Raw genomic sequence first — 25,506 nt, 5'->3', positions numbered from 1 at the left:
TGGATAAATGTAATCCGCATTTAAATCGGGAAGTGCGGGGTGTGCACCCTTGAACTTACAGGTGTGACGTTAGAGTGATGGGCCAAGGAAGATAGATTAAAGTAAGTGACTGACTGTACTGACTGACTGTTTACACGGTAACGGGTGAATGCACTTTGAAAGCTGTGATGTTGTCAGTGTTCCTATCTGAGTTTCATCTTCAGTGATATAAAAGAAAGTAGATATGAAGCACTAAAAAAGAGGCACAGTCATTTTTACTATGTTTTGAAGCTGAAGGTAAATAAATATAATATCTTACTTTCAGGTGAACAACATGTCCCTGGTAGGACTAAAGGATGCTTATATGTTATTTTTGTGTGAGAGTTGTGACTAACTGGATTTGCTTTAAATGCATTATGAAGAAGAATAGTGGATCCAGGCAGAGGTGAAAATGCAAAGATGTTTTGAGATCAGGGCCTAGCACAATATCGTATTGTTAAAGTTATCTAAACATAGGGGTATATCGAGGGCCATTGACACACTAAGTTGGGTATTTATAATACCCCTCTTCAATTTAGAGTATCAACCAAAATGGATGGATTGCCACTGATATTTTACTTCTGCAGATATGGATTTTAAAAGACAATGTGACCAGTGTGAAAACATATCCGTACCTGCTACCTGGCATCCTATGGTTAGGTTTGATGGGGGAGAATATCTGAGGAGCAGGAGTTTCAGTAGTCAACCATTTCTCATGTAGTGAGTAATTTAGACTTAGAGCTGTATCATGCCCTCGATCCACACGTGCAAACTCCAGTGACGTCAGTGGAAGCTATGTGTGTGCACTGAGGGCATGATATGACCTCAAGATTTGTCTAAATCGAGAAATTAACTAGGCCAGCAAAATACTGCATTGCATACTATAGTATATACAAGGAGGTATGTTACCAAGCAGGAGCAAATGTATCAGTGAAAAAAAGATGGGTGCAGTAGGACCATGCAGAAGGATAGTACACTCACTTACAGGTTGGCTTCCAGAGTAGATAGAATTTGAATTGAATTGAAATGAACTAGAGGTAAAAAGGGTAAAGAACAATCACGAGAAACTGTTATAGACCCACTTGGATAGGATAAGAAAGCTGACCACGAAATATTTATACTGATAAAAAAGTCTGAAAAATCCAAGAACATCAATCAGAAGAGATTTCAATTACTTTGATAGTGACATGGATGACAATTGTTGAATTACTAAGTAACCAGGCATGTTCTTGGAGACAGTATAAAGCCATTTTCCTACTCCATTTGCAGGTGGTAGGAAAAAAACAACCATGGTCTGGTGAGCATGACATCTTGTTCAAAATGGTCTTAAAACCATTGGAAAGATAGATAGCATCTCCAAAATATGGGAATTTTAAAATAAAACAATTAACAGAATACATAATGAGTTTACCTTTGATTTTTGTTGAAAAGTTTACTTATACCCAAATAATAAATATTGAAAAGGACATAATCACATACAATAGGCCCCACTTTTTCCATTGGTTTCTTAAAACTGTCAGAATTTAGGAGACTACAATATATCTTACACGTGGGTTTATTCTGCTTCCAGAGTTCATGCGTAAGTCCAGTCAATGTTAACGACATATACACCTGCACATTTAGAGGAGAATGCACTCCTAAACTATTTTCTGTTTTTAATATACCTTATGAACTTACTTCTTTACAATTATCAAGGGCCTGTTTTTTCAGGGAGACTGAGCAGTCACAGCTCCCATTGACTTAAATTTGTGCTTCAAGCAGTTAGCACTTCTGAAACTCTTTATTAGAAGGTAAAAGTCATGGTTGACAATACAAAATGATTTCTTTTATAAACAGTAAAGAGACGATTTCACAGGTATATAGCTAGATTATCAAATAAACTATTCCATTGCCAGTAGATCTAAGAAAGACGATGAATGTAGCTCATGCATGTGCTTCCCACAAATCCTGCCACAAGACATAGCAGTAGCCAGGGTGAAAGTAATATGAAACGCTTACCAGTACGGGGGCCTGGCTCCGGGCCCCTGGAAGGGACAGTGCCATGGGCAGAAGGGGCGGGGCTGAGGGTCAGCCTCTCCCAGCCATCCGCGCTGCCTGGCCTGTGCTGCCCGGGGCTCCTGCGGCGATTTAAAAGGGCCCTTTTAAATCACCGGTCCCAGGGCAGCTGCCCCTTTTGCTGCCAACTGGGGGAGGGGGGGAAGGGGCAGCGATGTTAAAGCGCTGCTGCAGCAGCACTTTAAGGAGGATCCTGTGCCGCGGCAGTGCTTTAAGGAGAATTACACCCCCTCTGTCATCACAGCAAAAGATCGGCAAACTGAGGGTCAAATTAAAAGGCACAGGCACACAGCTGTTGGAGTGCACAGGAGCTTTGTGCACAACAAAAAACAGAGGGCCAGGTTCTCAGCTGTTATAAACCAGGATAAGCACTTTGAAGTCAGTGGAGTTTGGCAGACTTTTACCAGTTGCGAATTTGACCCACTAAATTATATTTTCCCTTTTGTGAGCAAAGAGGCTGAACAGGCAGAAATGCATAAAGATATGCAAAAATAAAGAGTGGGTCAAATTCCTTGCTCATAATTCAATGGGTTTTGTGGGTATGACTAAGATCAGAATTTGGACTCTTGGGCTTACTTTCCTTGCAATTTTTTTCATGTGTTTGGCCTTGCAAATCTGTTTTCACCAAAGGGGAACTGGTCGTATGGCCCGATGGCCCAAATGCTGCCTTCAGTACATGTGTTGCAGTAGTCATAGACAGATGAAATAGATTTTCACTACATTGCCGATGGAAATTACATGTACATATCCAATGGCAGAATTTGGGACTATATTTGCAAGGCTTTTGCAGTGAAGCAACAGTTAACTAACTCTATACCCAGAGCTGTGCGGACAGCATTAATGAAGCAAGGAAATGAAGAAAAAGGCATGTTCATGTGAAGCATAAGAAAAGAGATAAAAGTAGCAAGGGACACATCAACATGTTGAAGCTTTTAAATGCTTCAACTATAACAAACAATGGAGAGCAAAACAAAGTCTATTCAAAACAGAGTTGGCCCTTTGAATAGTGTGAGGGACACTGCTACATCCATCACAGCAATGCAAAGGTCCTCCCTGAAGACCAGCAGACAGAGTTAACTCCCAGCATAGATTACGCACAGCTGTACAGATGAAGCAGGGCTTTGGACAGTCAGACACTCAAAGGAAAGCCAGGGAACTCTGTAAAAAGGTAGTTGGAGGAGAGAGGAGCCTGTGGGAGCACAGATCTTAATGTCCAGTTGTTAGTAGTTGAACTACACTTTTCTTGGTTTTTTTTTTTTTTTGGTATTATGTACAGTTCATCCTTAATGTAATTGTATGACAGAGGCTTATTGAGGGGTGAGGAGCAATGGCCAAGGAGGTGTTATGCTGCACAATATCCTCAGGAGGAGGTGTGTGGTGAGATCGTTGCTGAACCATAGAAAAGTTATAGCAAGCATTGACTCCGCTGTAACTGTCCCGGTGCTAGCTGGGATGGAGGAGGGACCACAGACACTCTTCTGATGCCATAAGTGCTAAGGGGCAGTGTTTGTCATGCTGTATCTTGTGCTACATAGTGCTTGTAGCCAAATTGCAGATGCCACATGCGCAGTGTGTGAGAGAGGAAGTGGCTGTCCATTCTTCCTTATTCTTCATGCAGAGATAGCCCTACCTGAGACCTAACTAGCAAGGATAAAGTATTGTGGAGAACACTGGCTTAGAGGAAACTTTTTTTAGTGGTGGTGGTAATGCTCCATTGCACGTTCTTAAGGGTGCTGTTCCAGATGCCCCATTATACAGGTTTTCAAAGAAATACAGATTGAAGATTGGGTTTACATATATTCCTCCCCCAAAGGACACATTCACACAACATTGTAAATTACTGACTAAGCAGCGCTGTAAGGAGCAATGCCAAGGACAAAGAGACTCTTAGAAATAGTCTACTAACAACCTCCATTCCCGAGGTGTTCGTAACTCTGAGGTTCTGACGTACTTGCTTTCTTGCACCTAACTTTGTCTATTTAGATTGTAAGATATTTGTCACCGGAATTGTCTCTTAATAGGTGTTTATATAGGGCCTAGAACACTGAGGCCTAAATCTGGCATCTCTAGGCATATAGGAATAATGCTACCTTTTCTTCCTTTATCTCCACCTATTGTGTCTCATCATATATTTAGATTCTTTAGATTCAAAGATTTAGATTCTTTGGTTAGGAACTATTGTTTTATTATATTAGGGCCAGATTTTCAAAAGACCTCAATTTCAATTTAGGCAACGAAATCAGGGCCAGATTTTCAAAAGAGCTCAGCACCTGGTCAGTCCCATTGAGAACATATCGGAGCCGAGGTCTTTAGAAAATCTGGTGCTGTGTCTACTTTATCATTATGGGGCAATAATGCCTGATTAGACTCTGTGGATACTAGTAAGATGCACATAATTTATAATCATAATGATTATTATTAATAATAATTTGTTTATTTATGATTAATAATAAGAGCATATGAAAGTGAAAGGACAGCTAATACTCGAGATAAGACTATCTCAGTCACATACCAAAGCTAACATCTGGATGGAGGCTGGTTTTATTTCTGAGATAGGAAAGGAAGGGTGATCTAACAATTTTAATTAATAAGTAGCAGTTGATTTTCATCCTTCTGTGAAAACAACAAGGAAGAAGATTAATCTGAGCTAAGGATTATGTGCATGTGTGGCCATCATACTGCATAATGCTTGTAGAAATGGTAAAATATTTGGGATTTATAGTTAGTATGGTCTAAAAATATAACTCCAAGGGTGTTCAAAGAGACAGATGTTCAAAGAGACAGAGGAGACAGATTTTTCTCATGAGTTAACTCAGTGTCCAAAATATCTTTGATGAGTGAAAAATGACTGCATGACTCTGTTCTAAAATAAACAAATTAAAAAGACCAGATATTGACAGTTAAGAGTTGCATTTACTCATCACATGGCACTATTCTTAGGATAAAATAACCTGTTCTTTGCACCCAAAAAAACAGCAAAGAAGAGTCCACATCAGTGAAAATCACAACTACTAGCTTTAATTAATGTTTTGTTCTTGCACACAGAAGTGTTAGTTATTGCACTGACTTTACTTTGATGGCTCAGAATAAATCAATGCAGGGCCCTTGCGGAATGTTCTTGTTATTTATCTAACGTGGGCACACATCAAAGTTGAAAATTAGTCTATTTAAAGTTGAGTCATTGGCAGCTATGTTCAATATTGATGTATCTTGAGCAAAAATAAAACTAATCATGTGAAAGCGTTAGTAAGATTGAGTTTCATTAGTATTTTTACTTATATTACGGTAATGTCTAAAGTCACCACTGAGATTATTGCCCCATTGGACGAGGTGCTGGACACATAGTAAGAGGCAGTCACTGTCCCAGATAAATGACAATCTAAACAGATCAGACGCAGTAGCTCTCATCCTTTCCAGCCTACTGTACCCCTTTCAGGAGTCTCATTTGTCTTGTGTACCCCCAAGTTACACCTCACTACTTGCTTACAAAATCAGACATAAAAATGCATATCTGTTACAGCACACTATTATTGAAAAAAAATTGCTTAGTTTCTCATTTGTACCATCGAATTATAAAATAAATCAATTGGAATATTGTACTTACATTTCAGTGTATAGTATCTCGAGTAGTATAAACAAGTCATTGTCTGTATGAAATTGTAGTTTGTACTGACTTCGCTAGTGCTTTTTATGTAGCTTGTTGTAAAACTAGGCAAATATCTAGATGAGTCGATGTAAACCCCCGGAAGACTTCTCCATAGCCCCAGGGGTACCTGTACCCCTGGTTAAAAACCACGGAGAAGAAAGGTGTGAAAGTGAAACCAAGGCACAGAGAGGTGAAGTAACTTGCCCAAGTTGATACAGCAGGTCAGTGACTGAGCTGAGAACAGAATGCAAGTCTCCTGACTCCTAGTCCAGAGCCTTACTCACTGGGCCATTCTGCCTCTCCTATTGTAGGTAATATAAGATCTGGTAATATTAAATGATACTGGGAAATAGAAATACTCACAATACTTGTTAAAGTTATCCAGTATAAATATGTTGATAAATCAATGTTAAAATGATGATGTACTGGTTTTATGTATCTTTTTTATGGATTTTTCATTATAATTTTATGGATTTGTTTTCTTGTTATGCAAAGATGTATCCTAATCTTTTATTAATGTATAAGGGTCTGGTCCAATGCTGTCATAAATGTAAAGGGAAAGGTAAACCCCTTTAAAATCCCTCCTGGCCAGAGGAAAAATCCTCTCACCTATAAAGGGTTAAGAAGCTAAAGGTAACCTCGCTGGCACCTGACCAAAATGACCAATGAGGAGACAAGATACTTTCAAAAGCTGGGAGGAGGGAGAGAAACAAAGGGTCTGTGTCTGTCTATATGTTGCTTTTGCTGGGGATAGACCAGGAATGGAGTCTTAGAGCTTTAGTAAGTAATCTAGCTAGGTACGCGTTTAGATTATGATTTCTTTAAATGGCTGAGAAAAGAATTGTGCTGAATAGAATGACTATTTCTGTCTGTGTGTCTTTTTTGTAACTTAAGGTTTTGCCTAGAGGGATTCTCTATGTTTTGAATCTAATTACCCTGTAAGGTATTTACCATCCTGATTTTACAGGGGGGATTCCTTTACTTCTATCTACTTCTATTTCTATTAAAAGTCTTCTTGTAAGAAAACTGAATGCTTTTTCATTGTTCTCAGATCCAAGGGTTTGGGTCTGTGGTCACCTATGCAAATTGGTGAGGCTTTTTATCCAACATTTCCCAGGAAAGGGGGGGTGCAAGTGTTGGGAGGATTGTTCATTGTTCTTAAGATCCAAGGGTCTGGGTCTGTAGTCACCTAGGCAAATTGGTGAGGCTTTTTACCAAACCTTGTCCAGGAAGTGGGGTGCAAGGTTTTGGGAAGTATTTTGGGGGGAAAGACGCGTCCAAACAGCTCTTCCCCAGTAACCAGTATTAGTTTGGTGGTGGTAGCGGCCAATCCAAGGACAACGGGTGGAATATTTTGTACCTTGGGGAAGTTTTGACCTAAGCTGGTAAAGATAAGCTTAGGAGGTTTTTCATGCAGGTCCCCACATCTGTACCCTAGAGTTCAGAGTGGGGGAGGAACCTTGACAAATGCCCATCAGAGTCAATAGTAAGAGGGTTTGGCTCAGGCTCAGAATGCTTTTGCACAGGAGCTTTTTGATATAGTTGGTTTGAGAAAGTGGATAATGATGAAGAGGAATTTGGAGATTTAATTTTTGAATAAATCAAAATTTTGGCTTAATTAATATCCAGGGTAAACATATATCAAAATGGAGTCTGCAAATGGGGAAGAGGCTAGGTGGAAGCATTGTAGTTAGTTGGTAGTCTTCAGGAGGTTAAAGAAACAGAATTTCTGTAAACCTTTCTCAGGTAACTTGTAATGAGTATTTCCAGAAGGTGGCTAACCTCAGCTACTCAGTCATTTATTCTGCTTTGTGCTTATGTGTGAAATATTTCTCTTACAACTATAGACACCAAAGAAAAACAAATGGTACTCAAGGGAAGAAAATGGTATGTGATGTGGTGTAAGAATTGTAGTATGATCATTTGATACAATAAAGGAAGCAGTAGGATTTTATACATTGTATTTCCTTAGGAAGGTAACATGAAGATTTTGTGGTATTTGCTTTTGCTTATAACAGCCACTACTTTCTTGCATTCCTTACCCCAAAAATCAGAACTCTTGAATTCACAAGTCACTTTTGAATATCAGGAACCAATTTATTTAACTCACACACTGGCCAGTGTGTACCACTGCCCTCAAAGGACCTGACCCTGCACCTCTGAAATCAATGGGAGTTTTAACAATGATTTTAATAGGAGCGGGAGCAAGCTCTAAAAGTGGGTAACCTCTGTCTGTCTTTTGCGGTTGTCATGGACAAGATGTATCACATAACTAGCTTAAGTGATGTAGGTTGTTGTATCTTTTCAGCCATTTGGAGGTTTCCAGACAACGCCACTGCATACCACTTAGCTTGCTAATGATGCCTGAATGTATGCAGCCAGAAATTTGCTATTGCATGATGTGTTTATAGTCACAATTCAGAATTTTGGAGACAATATTTGTTGCTTAGATGAATTATTTTACACTGATCCATTTTTTTCAACAGCTCCCACTTTCTCATGAACTCTCTCTAATGTACTGTTCTTTTCTGCATAGATCCTTTTATATTTGTGAGCTACAGAGAACAAGTGCTATCTGTGATTTAGGTCTAACTTTGAGAAGTCCATATAGTTTTACAACATGATACCAAATGGATTAAAGACCATGATAGTTTTAAATGAATCTTGATGATATCACTAATTTTGTTGATTACTTGAGATCTGTATAGAAACATTTACAGATCCGGAACAGTAGGTAAAAGAAGAGGTCACAATGAACTTACATTGCAAGCTGGGCATGTGCAAAGGCTCTGAGGGGGAATTCAAGGTATTGGATTTCGCCTATAAAGTCCAAAATGGTTTTAGTTATCTGAAAGATTATCTCTCTGTCTCTCTCTGACACAGAGCCACAGTGAATATTGCAAACCCAAAGCAGCCAAACATCAGGACACGCTCCCAAAAATCATGATATTGGCTTAGAAATCAAGAGACTTTTAAAAAAAATAAATTATTGGTCCTTCCTGTTAACCTTCTAGGTTTTTGAACCTTTTGGGTGCATTTAGTTCACATTTTCAAGCTTTTATCTGCTTCCATGAGGGACAGGAATGTACTTTTTTAATGAAAGCTGAGATTCTCATGTAATTACATGACTCCAGGAGCTAGTGTTTTCAGAAAATCACTAAATATTGTCCACTGAATGCATCCAATGAAGTGAGCTGTAGCTCACGAAAGCTTATGCTCAAATAAATTTGTTAGTCTCTAAGGTGCCACAAGTCCTCCTTTTCTTTTTGTGGATACAGACTAACATGGCTGCTACTCTGAAACTAAATATTGTGAGACTTCTTATAAAATCACAAGGGCTAACAATACAGAACAGAGCTGAGAATGGCAGAGGTGCTTGAACTGAAGTTCCCTTGATATAAACAAGAAGTGTAGGTGCTAGGAGGCTATCTCCTATGAGGAGTCCTTTATTTTGGAAATTGCTCCACCAGAGCCCAGATTTGTTAACATTCTGGGCATGCTGCAAAACTCATCTTTTTTCTCTCTCCGCTTAGCCTGTTGAATGTGGAGTGGGCTGAGGTAGATATATTCGTGGACAGTCTTTTGCTTATTTGGTGATTTTACTTGATAAGATAAGGGCTCAAAGCACATTTTCGACATTCAAAATAATGAAAGAGAGAATGGGAGTGGTTTTAAAACAAACAGTCAATTTTCCTGCCTAAAATTAAGCTACTGAATCCATACTTAGGCACCTGAAAAAGACTCGGTATAGATTTAGGCAATGAGATATGAAAACATCGGTCAAAGTTTCTGTCTGTAACCGTAGCAAACCAAACTTCAGTTGTTGGAATTAGAGTGGCCTGCCATACAGTAAACTGACCATTAGAAACTAATCAGAATGACTGTCATGAAGTTCAGAAATCTGATAAGTATTCAGATGTTCATAAGCCTCTCTAAATCCTAGCCAAACCATTGACCTCATCTTCAATTCTGCCAGACTGCCAGCTTGTTCACATTTCCCTCTGAAGTATGCCCACAGATCAACAGCACCCTAAACACACCTCTTCTCTGCCCTTCAGGACTCCCCACCTCTTGCTATTCCTTTCCTTGAAATGTGTGGTGTCTGGGTCCCAGTAATGCTCATTGTATGTCTGGCACTACTCTACAGCTTTCTCTTGCCACTGAGATATCTGGATATGTCAGAGCACATGATATCCCTTCCTCGTGAGAATAATGGGTCTCACGGGGAAAGAAGGGATTTCAAACTCTCTCTGTGAACCATAAGCCAAATTCTACAGAAAGCCCTGAAGTGGCACCAAGTTTTAAATAGAAAAACAGAGGTTGAGTAGAGCTTTTTTAGGAAGGAGTGCGACCAACCCAGGAGAAGTATTTGCTCAAACCTGAACACTGAGTAAAGTTTTGGTTCAGCTAATGAAAATGGGCTTAACGTGGAGCCTCTGACTGACATAGTGTTTATGAAGAGACCTCATTTCTGCAAATCCTTCCTTAAGTGCCCCCTTTCACCCTGCTTCTCCTGACAGCTTCACATTCTTCTGGCTTTTGTCCAGTGATTGTTTGTTGTTTCTGGGTTCAACTCTGTTTCCAAGGTCTGTTTCTCCCAGTTCTATCCTTCTTCTTAGAGCTTTTCTCTCATGTTTCAATCCTCCATTATTATCAAGCCATAGTGATACACATCTGCTTCTTGAACTTGCTTTCGCTCTAGTTTGCTTTCGTTCACATCAGTTTATCAAATTTGTTTAAAATATTCTGAATGGGGAAATATTTTCAACATGGAGCAGATGGGAAGTTGTTTATGGAAAAATTGCAAAAGTCCCAGACTGCACTTCAAATAAATAAATTAATTGCAGTCTTGAAAAAGAGCAGTCATTGCAGTCATTTTCTCAGATCTCTATTAGTGCCAAATGCAGGATGTCATTACAATGATAGTGTGGCCAACTCTGGGGAAACTTCTTTTCTTGGGAATTTTGTGGGAAGGCAAAGTAGCGAATATACAAAAAGTTTTGAAAAATGTGCAGCCTTTCTCATAGGGGTCAGAGGGGTTCCAGCACAGATGTGATATTAAGTGTTTTTAATGCTGGAATATATATTCAGACATAGATACAAGTGTTTTTGTAGGGAAAATAATACTAGATATCCATTATGATATGAAAGTGTATTTGCATAATGTTCGCTAATAGAAATGAGTCATTTATATGAAAAGAAGAGTGAAATCCATCCACATTCAGTTACGGATTACATAGTTTCCAGGATCTCTTAAATGATATTTTGCTAATGATAAAAAATGTAGGACAGCAAATTTCAATATTTAGCTATCTTTTTCAGTCTTTTTCTTCTCGTTGACTAGTCAACATTTCTTTTCAAATGCTCACTAAGCATAAGAAGAGCTGTGTAGGTGCTAAAGCCAGCGTCTGCGGTCCATGAAGCCCGGAGGTACAGTAACCCCTGATGTGGAGGACGTAGATATGTCAGGGTAAATTATGTTGTTGCTTGTTTAATGAAGGCTGCAAGATCCATAACCACTTTCTTGCAAAGATAGCCGTGAGAATGGAAACTGAATGCAGAGAATGAATGTTTGCCACTGATAATTCCCTATCACAAGCACCTGGGTTCCACTTCTCCCAACAGCCGGAGAACCAGGGAGGCCATTCTGTCAGACATTTGACCCTTTGGTGGTCATGTGGTCTCTGACACATATTCTGCCAAGCTTTAATAGCTTCAGATAAGATCTTCAGAGTTCTTTAGATAATGACAAGCACATACATATCACAACCCTTCTTGGAGGGTTTCTTGGGATCCAAAGAATTTTGTATTATATATTGACCTATAATTCTTATAGAAGTCTCATCTGTACTGATCTTGAATGTAGTTGGAAACCATGCTACCATACCCCTCAACTATGCAGTATTCTTAATTGTTGGTCCTCAATATTGAGCCCTGTTGCATGTCAATCTTCCTGTGCAAATCGTCCCTAAACCTGTATCCAGCCCTTGGGGGATCTGTCATGCATAAGGCAAGTCTTAGGCAATGTAGAGGTTTCCATACCATTGTCCCACATGGGGAAAAGAGATGATATCTGGTTGGTAAAACAGTCTCTTAGGCTTATTAACAACCAGCATAGTTTAGAGTAGCTTGGCCCAAAGCACCCCCGTTTTGACTTTGTGTCCCATTTCTAGTTGCAATAAATATCCCCCAATTGCAACTGATAAGGTTGTCCATGATTCCCAACCTTTATGTGGCTTTACACCTTTTGTGACTATGATCTATTCAGACATAAAAAAATTATTATTTTTTTTTTAAAGAAAAGGGTGGCAAAAGCGCTCCACTTGCAAGCGTGGCTGATAGTTTAAAAACGTATGGAAAAATTTTGACTCTTCCAATTATTTTAAGACTTTGGCAAAGGAATAAAATTGCACTAATTGGACTGTAGTTTGTCGTACAAGAGTGTGGAATGAATGTTTTATCATCCTCATTAAATCTATGTATGTACAGATTACCAACATCAATACCTAGTCATTCTTATTTTCATGTTATGAATAGCTTCAAATAATTTTAAGAGTGTTAAACAGAAATTTATCCTTTGTTTATTAATTTCAGTTCACAGTTATCTCATCAGAAAGCACGAATGTGATAACATAGACTGTGGCTTGCAATTAGTTTTTTCACAAGAAAATAAAATGTAGAAATTGTTCTCCAAAAATATTTTTGAACTAGGGACTACAAATGGAATCTTAATGAAAAGAAATAGTGTGAATATATTATTAAAGCTGTTTAATAACACAGTAAATTAATAACAGGTTGAAAACATACAGATGCCTTGAGTTTGAATTGGCACATCATATTAGATTAGTGGCCAGCACTGGCAAGCTACCATTGTGAAGAAATTGGCAGTATTGTTGTAGCTATAATATCATCTTGGTTGTATCTGCAGTCTTAAACAGAAGTATCAAGTATTGATAAGCTTGTTTGGGCAGGGACCATCTTTTGTTATGTTTGTACAGTGCCTAGCACAATGGGCTCCTAGACACTTTAAGAATACAAATAATTAATAATAATAAGTGGTTTTAAAGCATTATTGTATTGCAGTACCCTGACAAGGTAGGTAAATATTCTCATACCTCTTTTATGGCACAGAGAGGTTAAATGACTTTGAGGGCACGCAGTGAGTTGCTGCCAGAACTATGGATTCCAGACTCCCATTCCTCTGCTCCATGAGGTAACACTTTCTCTTTTCAGTTACTTTATCAAAACTTCCTCAAGAGCGCTCATGGTTACTCCTGCTCTTTCCTGTCCATTAGTCTCATTTTGAGGCTCCCTTCTGACTTTCTTCACCGAGGATATATCGAATAGAATCTTGCACAGATGTTTATTTTTCAGCCTCCTCCTGTGCAGATTTCTGTGGCCCAGTTGTGTATGGTTCAGTGCAGATGTTCAAGGGACAAGGATCTGGTGCAGGACTATTCCTGGCTTGTGCTGCTGGCAGATCTAGCCAGTCTCAAAAGGGGTTGGGAGGTGGGAAGGCCCTGGTACTGCCCCATTCTCTCTTGGCAGGTATACTTTCTTGAGAGCTCATTGTCCGGTGCCTTAAAGACATATCTGTACCCTATGTTTGGAAAGAATCTGTTTCTATTGGGTAGTTTATTTTATAAAAGTTCTTTTTTAAAAACGAAAAAAAAATCAATAAACCTAAAAAGAAAGGAAAAGGTTCCTGTACAATGTGATTATATTGTCTTTCTTTTCTCCTCTTGCTGGATGTGAAAGACTAGAGCAACAATAATAAACATGAGAAAACGTTAGTTGATCTGTATTTTCATTAGCATCGTTAAAAAGGATTCAGAATAAATATTAAAGGCTTCTTTTTAAAAAGGTTGCAAATTTACATGCTCTCCTCTACAAAAGAGGGAACCTTAAAAGGAGAAAAGATATAGTTGAGGGATTTGTTCCAAGAGCTTTATCATCTTTGCTTTTGTGACAGCGGACTGGCTTGAAATGCAAATAGATTGTGAGTGAAACCCGAGTTCAGCTTTATCCTTTTTTGGTGGCCCATCGTGAACCCTGAATATAACAGTGACATTTTTCAGTTAGGTTAAATTATCATAGTGGTGATATGAAAATTAAATGGTTGCACCTGAAATTGTGGAAGTGAGGTGGTAATGTTTTGTGCTAAAGCAATATGAAGTACAAATCCTTCTGCTTCATACAAAAAGCTCAGAAAAAGGGTGTACAATATAGCTCACTTTTATTTTTAAAAATAAAACTTGCCTTGTGTTGCCTTCCTTAAAAAAAAAAAAAAGGGCAGCCTAACACCTTATTAGTCACTGCAAACTTCTTATGTTGTTTCTCACTGAATTTAAAAATATGGAGAAATAGCTGAGGGCACTTAACTACATGCATTTTGGGTAAAGGCCTGATCCAGAGCTCACTAAAGTCAATGACAAAACTCTTATTGACTTAAGTGAGGGCTAGACCAGGCTCAAAGTGTTGCAATCATCATTAAAAATTGATGGTGTGGTGTGGGCTGTACTGCAAAACAGGGTATGTCTACCCTTGCAGCTGGGGGTGTGATTTGTGGCTCGACGAGACATACTCTCCCTAGGCATCACGGAACTAGTGCACTAAGGCCTTGTTTACACTACAAAATTAGGTTGAATTTATAGAAGTCAGTTTTGTAGAAAGCGTTTTTATACAGTCGATTGTGTGTGTCCCCACACAAATGCTCTAAGTGCATGTAGTCGGTGGAGTGTGTCCACAGTACCAAGGCAACTACTGACTTCCGGAGCATTGCACTGTGGGTAGCTATCCCACAGTTCCTGCAGTCTCTGCTGCCCATTTGAATTCTGGGTAGATATCCCAATACCTGATGGGGCTAAAACATTGTCGCGGGTGGTTCTGGGTACATATCATCAGGCCCTCCTTCCCTCCCTCCCTCCGTGAAAGCAAGGGCAGACAATCGTTTTGCCCCTTTTTTTTTGAGTTACCTGTGCAGACGCCATACCACGGCAAGTATGGAGCCCGCTCAGCTAACCGTCACCGTATGTCTCCTGGGTGCTGGCAGACATGGTACTGCATTGCTACACAGCAGCAGTTTATTGCCTTTTGGCAGCAGACAGTGCAGTATGACTGGTAGCCGTCGTCAACATAGTTCAGGGTGCTCTTTTAACCCACCTCGATGAGGTTAGGGATGCCCGGGCAAACATGGGAGTGACTCAGCCAGGTCATTTCCCTTTTAAGTTTCATCTCATGGCAATTCAGTCCTACCGGCAGTGCGCTGTCTTTTAATCAGCAGCCAGCAGAAGACAATGGCCAGCGGTCATACTGCACCGTCTTCTGCTGAGCACCCAGGAGATGACGATGGCTAGCAGTCATACTGCACAGTCTGCTGCCAGCAAGATATATAAAGATAGATGAAGTGGATCAAAACAAGAAATAGACCAGATTTGTTTTGTATTCATTTTCTCCTCCCTCCCTCTGTGAAATCAACGGCCTGCTAAATCCAGTTTTGAGTTCTATCCTTGAGGGGGCCATTCTGTTTCTTGCAAAGCCACCCCCTTTGTTGATTTTAATTCCCTGCAAGCCAACCCTGTAAGCCACATTGTCAGTCCCCCCTTCCTCTGCCCTTTTCCCAGGATTGCCCGAGCAGGAGCAGACGCCATAGCACAGCAAGCGTGGAGCCCATTCAGCTCACCACAGCAGTTATGACCATTGTAAACACCTCGCGCATTATCATGCAGTGTATGCAGAACCAGCACCTGAAAAACCAGGCGAGGAGCGCAGTGATGAGGACATGAACACACTTTTCTCTAAAACCGCGTTCCCCCGCAATTTGGAGATCATGGTGTTAATGGGGCAGGCTCATACCATGGAACGCCGATTCTGGGCCCGGGAAACAAGCACAGACTGGTGGGACCGCATAGTGTTGCAGGTCTGGGACGATTCCCGGTGGCTCCGAAACTTTTGCATGTGTAAGGGCACTTTTCATGGAACTTTGTGACTTGCTTTCCCCTGCCCTGAAGCGCAAGAATACCAAGATGAGAGCAGCCCTCACAGTTGAGAAGTGAGTGGCAATAGCCCTGTGGAAGCTTGTAATGCCTGACAGCTACCGGTCAGTCAGGAATCAATTTGGAGTGGGCAAATCTACTGTGGGGGTTGCTGTGATGCAAGTAGCCAATGCAATCACTGAGCTGCTGATATCAAAGGTAGTGACTCTCGGAAATGTGCAGGTCATACTAGATGGCTTTGCTGCAATGGGATTCCCTAACTGTGGGGCTATAGACGGAATGCATATCCCTATCTTGGGACCTGACCACCAGGGCAGCCGGTACATAACCCGCAAGGGGTACTTTTCAGTGGTGCTGCAAACACTGGTGGATCACAAGGGACATTTCACCAACATCTACGTGGGATCATAGAATCATAGAATATCAGGGTTGGAAGGGACCCCAGAAGGTCATCTAGTTCAACCACCTGCTCGAAGCAGGACCAATTCCCAGTTAAATCATCCCAGCCAGGACTTTGTCAAGCCTGACCTTAAAAACCTCTAAGGAAGGAGATTCTACCACCTCCCTAGGTAACGCATTCCAGTGTTTCACCACCCTCTTAGTGAAAAAGTTTTTCCTAATATCCAATCTAAACCTCCCCCACTGCAACTTGAGACCATTACTCCTCGTTCTGTCATCTGCTACTATTGAGAACAGTCTAGAGCCATCCTCTTTGGAACCCCCTTTCAGGTAGTTGAAAGCAGCTATCAAATCCCCCCTCATTCTTCTCTTCTGCAGGCTAAACAATCCCAGTTCCCTCAGCCTCTCCTCATAAGTCATGTGTTCTAGACCCCTAATCATTTTTGTTGCCCTTCGCTGGACTCTCTCCAATTTATCCACATCCTTCTTGTAGTGTGGGGCCCAAAACTGGACACAGTACTCCAGATGAGGCCTCACCAATGTCGAATAGAGGGGAACGATCACGTCCCTCGATCTGCTTGCTATGCCCCTACTTATACATCCCAAAATGCCATTGGCCTTCTTGGCAACAAGGGCACACTGCTGACTCATATCCAGCTTCTCGTCCACTGTCACCCCTAGGTCCTTTTCCGCAGAACTGCTGCCTAGCCATTCGGTCCCTAGTCTGTAGCGGTGCATTGGGTTCTTCCATCCTAAGTGCAGGACCCTGCACTTATCCTTATTGAACCTCATCAGATTTCTTTTGGCCCAATCCTCCAATTTGTCTAGGTCCTTCTGGCCAGGACCCAGGGATGGCCAGGAAAGGTTCATGACGCTCGCATCTTCAGGAACTCTGGTCTGTTTAAATGGCTGCAGGAAGGGATTTACTTCCCAGACCAGAAAATAACTGTTGGGGATGTTGAAATGCCTATATTTATCCTTGGGGACCCAGCCTACCCTTTAATGTTTTGGCTCATGAAGCCATACACAGGCAGCCTGGACAGTAGTCACGAGCTGTTCAACTATAGGCTGAGCAAGTGCAGAATGGTGGTAGTGTGCATTTGGATGTTTAAAGGGTCGCTGGCGCAGTTTACTGACTCGCTCAGACCTCAGTGGAACCAATATTCCCATTGTTATTGCTGCTTCCTGTGTGCTCCACAGTCTCTGTGAGAGTAAGGGGGAGACGTTTATGGAGGGTGGGAGGTTGATTGAAAATCACCTGGCCGCTGAATACGCACAGCCAGACACCAGGGCAGTTAGAAGAGCACAGCAGGAAGCGGTGCACATCAGAGAAGCTTTGAAAACCAGTTTCTTGATTGGCCAGGGTACTGTGTGACACTTCTGTTTGTTTCTCCTTGATGAAAACCCGCCCCCTTGGTTGCCTCTAAATTCTCTGTAAGCCACCCACCCTCCCCCTTCGATCACAGCTTGCTTGCAAAGGAAATAAAGTCACTATCATTTGAAAAACATGTATTCTTTATTAATTGATTATAAAAATAGGGAGATAACTCACAAGGTAGCCCGGGTGGGGTGTGGGAGGGGGGTAGGAGGAAAGGAAAAGTCCACTTTAAAACTTGTTGAATGCCAGCCTTCTGTTGCTTGGGCTGTCCACTGGGGTGGAGTGGTTGGGTGCCCGCAGCCTCCCACCCCGCATTCTTGGGCGTCTGGGTGAGGAGGCTGTGGAACTTGGGGAGGAGGGAGGGCAGTTAAACAGGGGCTGCAGCGGCAGTCTGTGATCCTCCTGCCATTCATGAACCTCCGTCAGACGCCGGAGCATATCCATTTGATCCTGCAGTAGCCCCAGCGTTTCCTCATGCCTCCTCTGATCTTCCTGCCACCACCTCTCCTCACCTTCATCGCCCACCGTCCTGTACTCTGCCATTGTGTCCCTCCACACAGCTCTGTCAGTGCCAGATGACTGCATGAGCTCAGAGAACATGTCATTGCGCATGCGTTTTTTTTTGCCGCCTTATCTGAGATAGCCTTTGGGATGGAGGAGGGATGCTTGAAACATTTGCAGCTGCTGGAGGAAAAAAAGAGAGTGAAGTATTTAAAAAGATACATTTTACAGAACAATGGCTATACTCTTTCACAGTGAACAATGCTACTCACATTACATAGCACATGTGATTTTGGTACAGGGTTGCATTTTGCATCTTATATTGAGTGCCTGCGGCTTTGTTGTTAGAGATCACACACGCAGGGCCAGGCAACAGAATTCGGCTTGCGGGTGGCCATGGTAAGCCATAGTCTTTCGGCTTCTGCAACCTTCCGCAACCCGTTGAGTTGGTCATTTAGTGCTGCAGTTTTCTTGTTAATGTGCAGCAGCAGAAACCAGACTAACCCTCTCCCCCCAACCAATTCTATGGGATAATCGCTTTTCCCCTCCCCCCACCAGCTGGCTGGTATCAGGGAAGATCCCCGCTAGCCAAACGCGAACAGCTCAGCGCCAATAGCCACCGCGTGGCTAACTGCGGGGAGGATTTCTTTTCAGCCACAGGCAAGCAGCCCAGTAGGATCGGGCACCTCTGAATGTCCCCTTAATCAAATTCCCCTATTTCAACCAGGTTACCATGAATGATATCACTCTCCTGAGGATAACACAGAGAGATAAAGAATGGATGTTGCTTGAATGCCAGCAAACACCGGGACCATATGCTGTCAGGCTTTGTCATGCAATGATACCAGATTACTTGCTACTAGCATGGCGTGGTAAAGTGTCCTACCATGGGGGATGGAATAAGGCTGCTCTCCCCAGAAAGCTTCTGCAAAGGCTTTTAGAGTACCTCCAGGAGAGCTTCATGGAGATGTCCCTGGAGGATTTCCGCTTGATCCCCAGACACGTTAACAGACTTTTCCAGTAACAGTACTGGCCACGAATGCATCCCAAGTCCTCAGGGCTACTTAATCATTAAAAAAATGCTTGCTATTATAACATGTATTATATTTTAAAAGCTACATTCACCAGAGGTCTCTTCTCTGGCTTCGTTGGGTTGGGAGGGTATTTCAGTTAGGGTGATAAAAAGATCCTGGCTGTCAGGGAGAACGGTGTGCTGTCTGCTCTCCCCAAGCTCGTCATCGTCGTCCTCATCTTCCCCATCTGCAAAATCCTCAGCCATGGCGGAGAGTACCCCATCATCGGAGTCCACGGACAGGGGTGGGGTAGTGGTGGCACACGCCCTACCCCCCGAGAATTGCATGCAGCTCAGCGTAGAAGCGGCATGTCTGGGGCTCTGTCCCGGAGCGTCCGTTTGAGTCTTTGGTTTTCTGGTACGTTTGTCTGAGCTCCTTAAGTTTCATGCGGCACTGTGTTGCGTCCCTGATATAGCCTCTATCCCTCATGGCCTCTGAGATTTTTTGAAATGTTTTGGCATTTCATCTTTTGGAACATAGTTCTGATAGCACGGATTCCTCTCCCCATACAGCGATCAGATCCAGTACCTCCCGTTTGGTCCATGCTGGAGCTCTTTTTCGATTCTGGGACTGCATGGTCACCTGTGCTGATGAGCTCTGCATGGTCACCTGTGCTGATGAGCTCGCCTGGCCAAACAGGAAATGAGATTCAAAAGTTCCCGGAGCTTTTCCTGTACAGCTGGCCAGTGCATCTGAGTTCAGAGTGTTGTCCAGAGCGGTCACAATGGTGCACTGTGGGATAGCTCCCGGAGGCCAATACCTTCGAACTGCGTCCACACTAACCCTAATTCGAAATGGCGATGTCGATTTCAGCGCTAATCCCCACGTTGGGGAGGAGTACAGAAATCGCCTTTAAGAGCCCTTTATGTTGGAAAAAATGGCTTCATTGTGTGGACGGGTGCAGGGTTAATTCGGATTTAACTCTGCTAAATCTGACAAACTCGTAATGCAGACCAGGCCTAAGAGTAGAATGTAGTTGTGGCAGCGCGAGCTGGGCTAGGTGCCTGAGTATGTGTCCATCAGAGACCCTAGGCATGTACTCGGGGTGGCCAGCCTGTCCTGCAGCTTGTGCGGCCACAACTACGTTCAGTTTTTTGCACACTAGCTTGATGAGAGCTAGCATGATTACGTCTCCTTCAGCTGGGAATCACACGCCCATAGAAACAATTCATTCTGCTTCTGAGCTGTTCACATGAGAGTCAACGAACAGAGAGTCTTTGTCCTATCTTCTTACAGATAGTGTTCTACAAAATCTAAGTTAAGGCAGAGGCACATTCAAGCAAGTTTAAATTAGGCTTTTTTATAAGATGAAGACTGATTTGGAAGTCGAACACTGTGCACTCCAATTTGCAAAAGCCTTGCTGACTTCATATTTCATCAGTACAAACATTACCTCTTGTTTCCAGAATTGTAGATGTAAGCTTTCAGTTTGAATATGACTACGTAATTTATTAGAATACTACCAAAAAGACAGCGTCTTAGTGTTCTCAATACTCATCTGTCAATGGAAATTTTGTGCTGGAGTTAGGACTTAGGTGCTACGCTTGATATGTATTTCAGCCATGACCAACGTTGTGAAAAGCTTAGAGGTTGGGGCTTCAGGAGAAACAACACTAAATCCTGGCCCAAATGACATCCATGGCAAAACTTCCACTGATCCCTGTGAGGCTAGGATCTCATCTTTTCTCCCCCACCCCTAAATATTCATACTACCATTATAGACTTGTTTGTTACTAGAAACCCTTGGGTGCTAACCATGCAGACTCTCATGCCTGCATATAACTTCACACACCTAAATAAATCCATTGAAATCAATGGAACTACTCACGTGCATAAACTTAAGCATGTGCATAGGTGTTTGCAGGATTGGGGTGTAGGTTTGGAAGAAATGTTATATAGTTGATTGTGAAGAGGAAAATAAATTGGTAAAGGTGTTTTGTATCTTACAGCAGGTTCAAAAGTGGCAGATGGGGGACTTGATTTTTATGGCTCTTTAGCTTAGAGAGTTTGCAAGCTTTGTTTGAGGAATAGGCATGATTCTGAACTGAATGGCAGAGTATATGTTTTGTGTTTCATTTCATAAAGCTGTAGTTCGGCTTTTCACTATTGCCCTTTTATCCCCTGATGAGCTTTTTCAGGTGGAGGAAAATCACAACCACCCTGGTCTGGGTTAGACATAAAAATATTGCTTGAGCAGTAATATTCACAGATCACACAGTAATATTAGCAAGTTGCTTAGGGGAGACCCAATGGAATAATCCTAAATCAAGGAGTGCAATATTTACTTCCCCTGTAAAATATCATGAACTTTCATTGAATACAACTAAATGGCTTCAGTAAGTTCCATAGAGCTGAAATAGGAATTAATTTGGTCTTGTATGTCTCTGGGTGTATTTTGTTAAAATATTACATAAGTGTCTATGTCCTGTAAAATAGTACACCATTCCCCTGGGCAATACTGTAATGTTTACAGCGGCCTACTTTCCTTTCATTATATAATTCCTTCTAGTGCCTTTAAGGATGTGCTGTACACAAAAGCAGCAATTTTTCAAAGTTAAAACTCTAACAGATCAATGTAATCAGGTCCACTAAGCTATGAACACAGGGTACTTCATGCTGCTGGCCAGGTGGATTAATAAAAGTACAAAAGTTGTACAGAAGCAAGAAAAATATGAATAATTCTTGTAAGTAGACTCCTAGTCTTCTGATTTCTGGAGAAATTTACAGAAATATCCATCTGCCTTAAATGTTTCTAAAGCATCTGTCGCCATGTCCTTATCTTTTTGGCCGTGATTCTGAAAAAGTCTGCGTATGGAGGCCCAATAACTTCAGCGAGTCTGATTCAGGCCTTTTCTTGTAACCGCATCAGGGCAGAGACTGACCTTTATTTGGGTCTTGTAGAACAAAGAGCATGTTGTTGAGGGTGGGGGAATTTTTTGCAAATCAAAAATCTGAAAAAAATGCAGTGTGGGTCTATCAAAACATTTTGTGTAGATTTAGACCATTTTTATTTTTTGATTGTTTTGCTATAATTAGCTCAACTTGCAAAATGTAAAGTAGTTTTGAACCTGAAAACCAGAATTTTTTTTATTTTGAAAATGTTGAATGGGAGCCACATATTCATATGTCTTGACTTTCCGTACAAATTATGTTTTCTATTATTATTAAAATGAAGATTCCAAGTCACGCCATGCAGTAATTCCATGGCTTTCTTAAAATTTTAGTTTGTATCCTCATATTAAAATATGAATAAGTATTACATTAGTTGCCACATTTCCTTATGGCTGTCCATCCACACTGTGGATTTGACCCTTCTAACTCATCCACCTACATGTGGATGCCCAATTGGAGCCCCCTCCATGCAGGTGCAGGTGGAGGGATCCAACCCTGCAAATGTGTTTGCAGGATTTGGGCCTAAGTCCCAGCATTCTGAGAGACTGTGATTCAGCCAGGCAAATGCATAATTTGAAAGTCTGGCTAAATCAGATCCAGAATTACTATTTCTTACCCTTTTCAGCTGTTCTGCAGACTTAATTTAATATATATATTTTTAAAAAATATATCAGTCATTCTAAGAGTACAGTATGCGCCAGATTCTCAGCTGGTGTAAATCAGCATAATTCCATTGACTTCAGTGGAGCTATGCTGACTAACACTAGCCCAGGATCTGGCCCTGTAATCGTAACCCAGGAAACATAACATTCCATTTCTAAAGCATTATATAGTGCTATAAACTGATTTTACAGAATTGACGTTTATCAGCTTTGATCACTGCAGAGTTAAATATGTTGTGGGAATATCAAATTAAATATGTATCTGCAGCTTTGCTGAATTCTGTGTAGCCATTTGTAAACTGCTTTATACTCCACAGTTACAAAAAGGAAAAAAGGACATGTAAGAGCATTTTTAATAGCAAAATTGTAAAGTGCTGTGAATGTAAAAAGCTGGAGCCTTTATTAGTGACTTCAAATACATTGATTGTTGTTGTGATTTCCATAGTAACAGAAACCCAACCAAGTCAGAGTTAAGGAAATTGGGTTTTTGCTTGTTTGTTTTTAATTTTAAAAGAATTTACTTTTGCAAGCTAAATTTGCAGCATGGAAGCTCAACTAAGTGCTTACGCTTATAAATGCTGTTTGGGCAGGAATACCTTTCCAAAGGGCAGTTATGTTACACTTTTTTTTTTAAATTTTACCACTAGAAGGGGAAGCCATGTTGCAGCTAAAACCCTATAATGAGTATTACTTTGATGGTTTAGTGGCACAAATGAATGGTACTGTAATTAAGGTTCTGTTAGTATTTCCATTATGTACCTCTTTTGGAGGGGTTAAAACAAAACCCCTTTTTACAAAATTGTTCTTGGCATAAATTTGGCAGCTACGCCCAGCTATAGAAGTTGAAGATAAAGTGAGAAATTGCAGCTCTGTATTTCCTTGCTTTTATAGATGTAATTGTGACTTAGAATATTTTAGGGCCAAATCCTGTGCAGAGGTAGAGTAACAAATATGACTATTTTGATTCACGAGGGTTTAGAAGAGGGAAAGGAATATCTTGTAACAAAGGTGATCCATTTCTGTAGGAAACTGTACTTGTAACCACCTAAACTCCGAATGGTATGAACTCCCACATTCATAGAATATCAGGGTTGGAAGAGACCTCAGGAGGTCATCTAATCCAACCCCCTGCTCAAAGCAGGACCAATCCCCAATTTTTGCCCCAGATCCCTAAATGGCCCCCTCAAGGATTGAACTCACAACCCTGGGTTTAGCAGGCCAAAGCTCAAACCACTGAGCTATCCCTCCCTCATTTCAATGAGGTATTAACTCAGATGCCCTGCAATGTTATCGTGAATTATTTTCATTCCTCTGGTAAGAAAAGAGAGGCACAGGCATAGATCTTCACAATTTTCTGTGGCCACTGTCTCATTTTGGTGTCACAAGTGGATGTCATTTGGGAGAGTATCACCCATGTTCCACCCCCCTCCCCCGCATCAAGAACAAACACCAAGCCCATGAGTATACTGAAGCCCCACCTTGGGGAATCCAAGCTGAAGCAGACCAGTGCAACTCAGAATATGCACATATTTTGAACATCTGCACAACTTATTGAGAATGGTGTTTCGTATTGGCGACTCACATCGGAAGAGCTTCTGCCTCCCCCGCACTTATTTCAACCCCAACTATCCCCAATGTGCCAGTAATAATGATAAATACCTATCTCTTATGTAGCTCTTTTTATCACTAGACCTTAAAGCACTTCACAATCTTTAATGTATTTATCCATACACCACCACAGGGAAGTGCTGGGAGATAGGGAAGTGCTGTTATCCCATTTTACAGATGGGAAACTGAAGCACAGAGGGGCTAAATGACTTCCCCAAGGTCACACAGGAAGTCTGTGGCAGAGGAAGAAATTGAACTCAGGTCTCCCAAATCCTAGGCTAGTGCCCTAAACATTTAAGAAAATTATCAGGTGACTAACAAGTGGTAAGCAGAAAAGGAGACTGAAATAACTGAATACAGTTTTCACTAAACTGAATGAGGAGGTTGTCCAGTGCAAAAAACGCCCGATGTAATAAGTAAAGACTGTGTCATAATGCAAAAATAACAGGGAGCAAATTTAAGGCAACCTTTATTCTGCTGTTTCCTAACTTTTGCATGATCCAATTTGCAACCTTTATAATATTCTTTTAACATAATCTGTGCAGTAGAGATGGTCCAAAACTTTTTCCCCAACAGAAAATATATAAAAAACAAAACAAAAACCTAATTTTGTTTGTTTTCAGTAATTTTCAGCACTGTCAACCAAAAATGTATGGCCAACAGCTGCCGAAAATTTAAAAAAAAAACAAACTACCCCAGTTTTAGGTTTTCAAGTTCCAATTAAATATCAACATTCTCAAGGAATGCAGACATTTTCTATTAAAAAAAGATTGTTCAGTTGAAAATCCAGTTTTCTATTGGGAAAAAATGTAGATGGAAAATGTTGACAGTGTTAGTCGGCAGTTTACCTCTCCACAGGTGCCTTTTTCCAAGATCTGGGAAATTATGATTTTTCTCGGGTCACTCTCATACAGGTGGAAAGAGGGGCAGTAGTAATATGTGGTTAGCTATTTGGAACAAAGATCTCTGCAGTGGTCCAAAATGGGGAAATAAGGGAAGATTCTGAAAAGAAAAAACTTCACTTGCTAAGGGCAGACCTAGCCCAATGGTCATAAAATTTAGATTTATTAGTTACAGTAATAACAACTACTAACTTTTAGGAAGTGCTTTTAATCAGTAGATCTCAAAGCACTTTACAAAGGAGGTCAGTATCATTACCCCCATTTTACAGATGGGGAAACTGAGGCACAGAAGTGACATGACTTGCCTGAGGTGATCCAGGCCAGTGGCAGAACCAGGAATAGGACCCCAGTCTCCTGCATTGTAGTCCAGTGTTCTA

At 41.2% G+C, this 25,506-nt stretch overlaps 1 protein-coding gene across 7 annotated transcripts in view; it reads left to right on the top strand.

The window, feature by feature from the left end:
* Positions 1 to 25,506, top strand: part of MAGI2 (membrane associated guanylate kinase, WW and PDZ domain containing 2) — a 1,196,373-nt gene that overhangs the window by 340,591 nt on the left and 830,276 nt on the right. The window lies entirely within an intron of this gene.

Source organism: Lepidochelys olivacea, assembly GCF_965140295.1.
Source record: "Lepidochelys olivacea isolate rLepOli2 genome assembly, chromosome: 1".
In the NCBI taxonomy this organism is placed as follows: Eukaryota; Metazoa; Chordata; order Testudines; family Cheloniidae; genus Lepidochelys; species Lepidochelys olivacea.
This window is presented reverse-complemented; position numbering and strand designations above follow the sequence as displayed.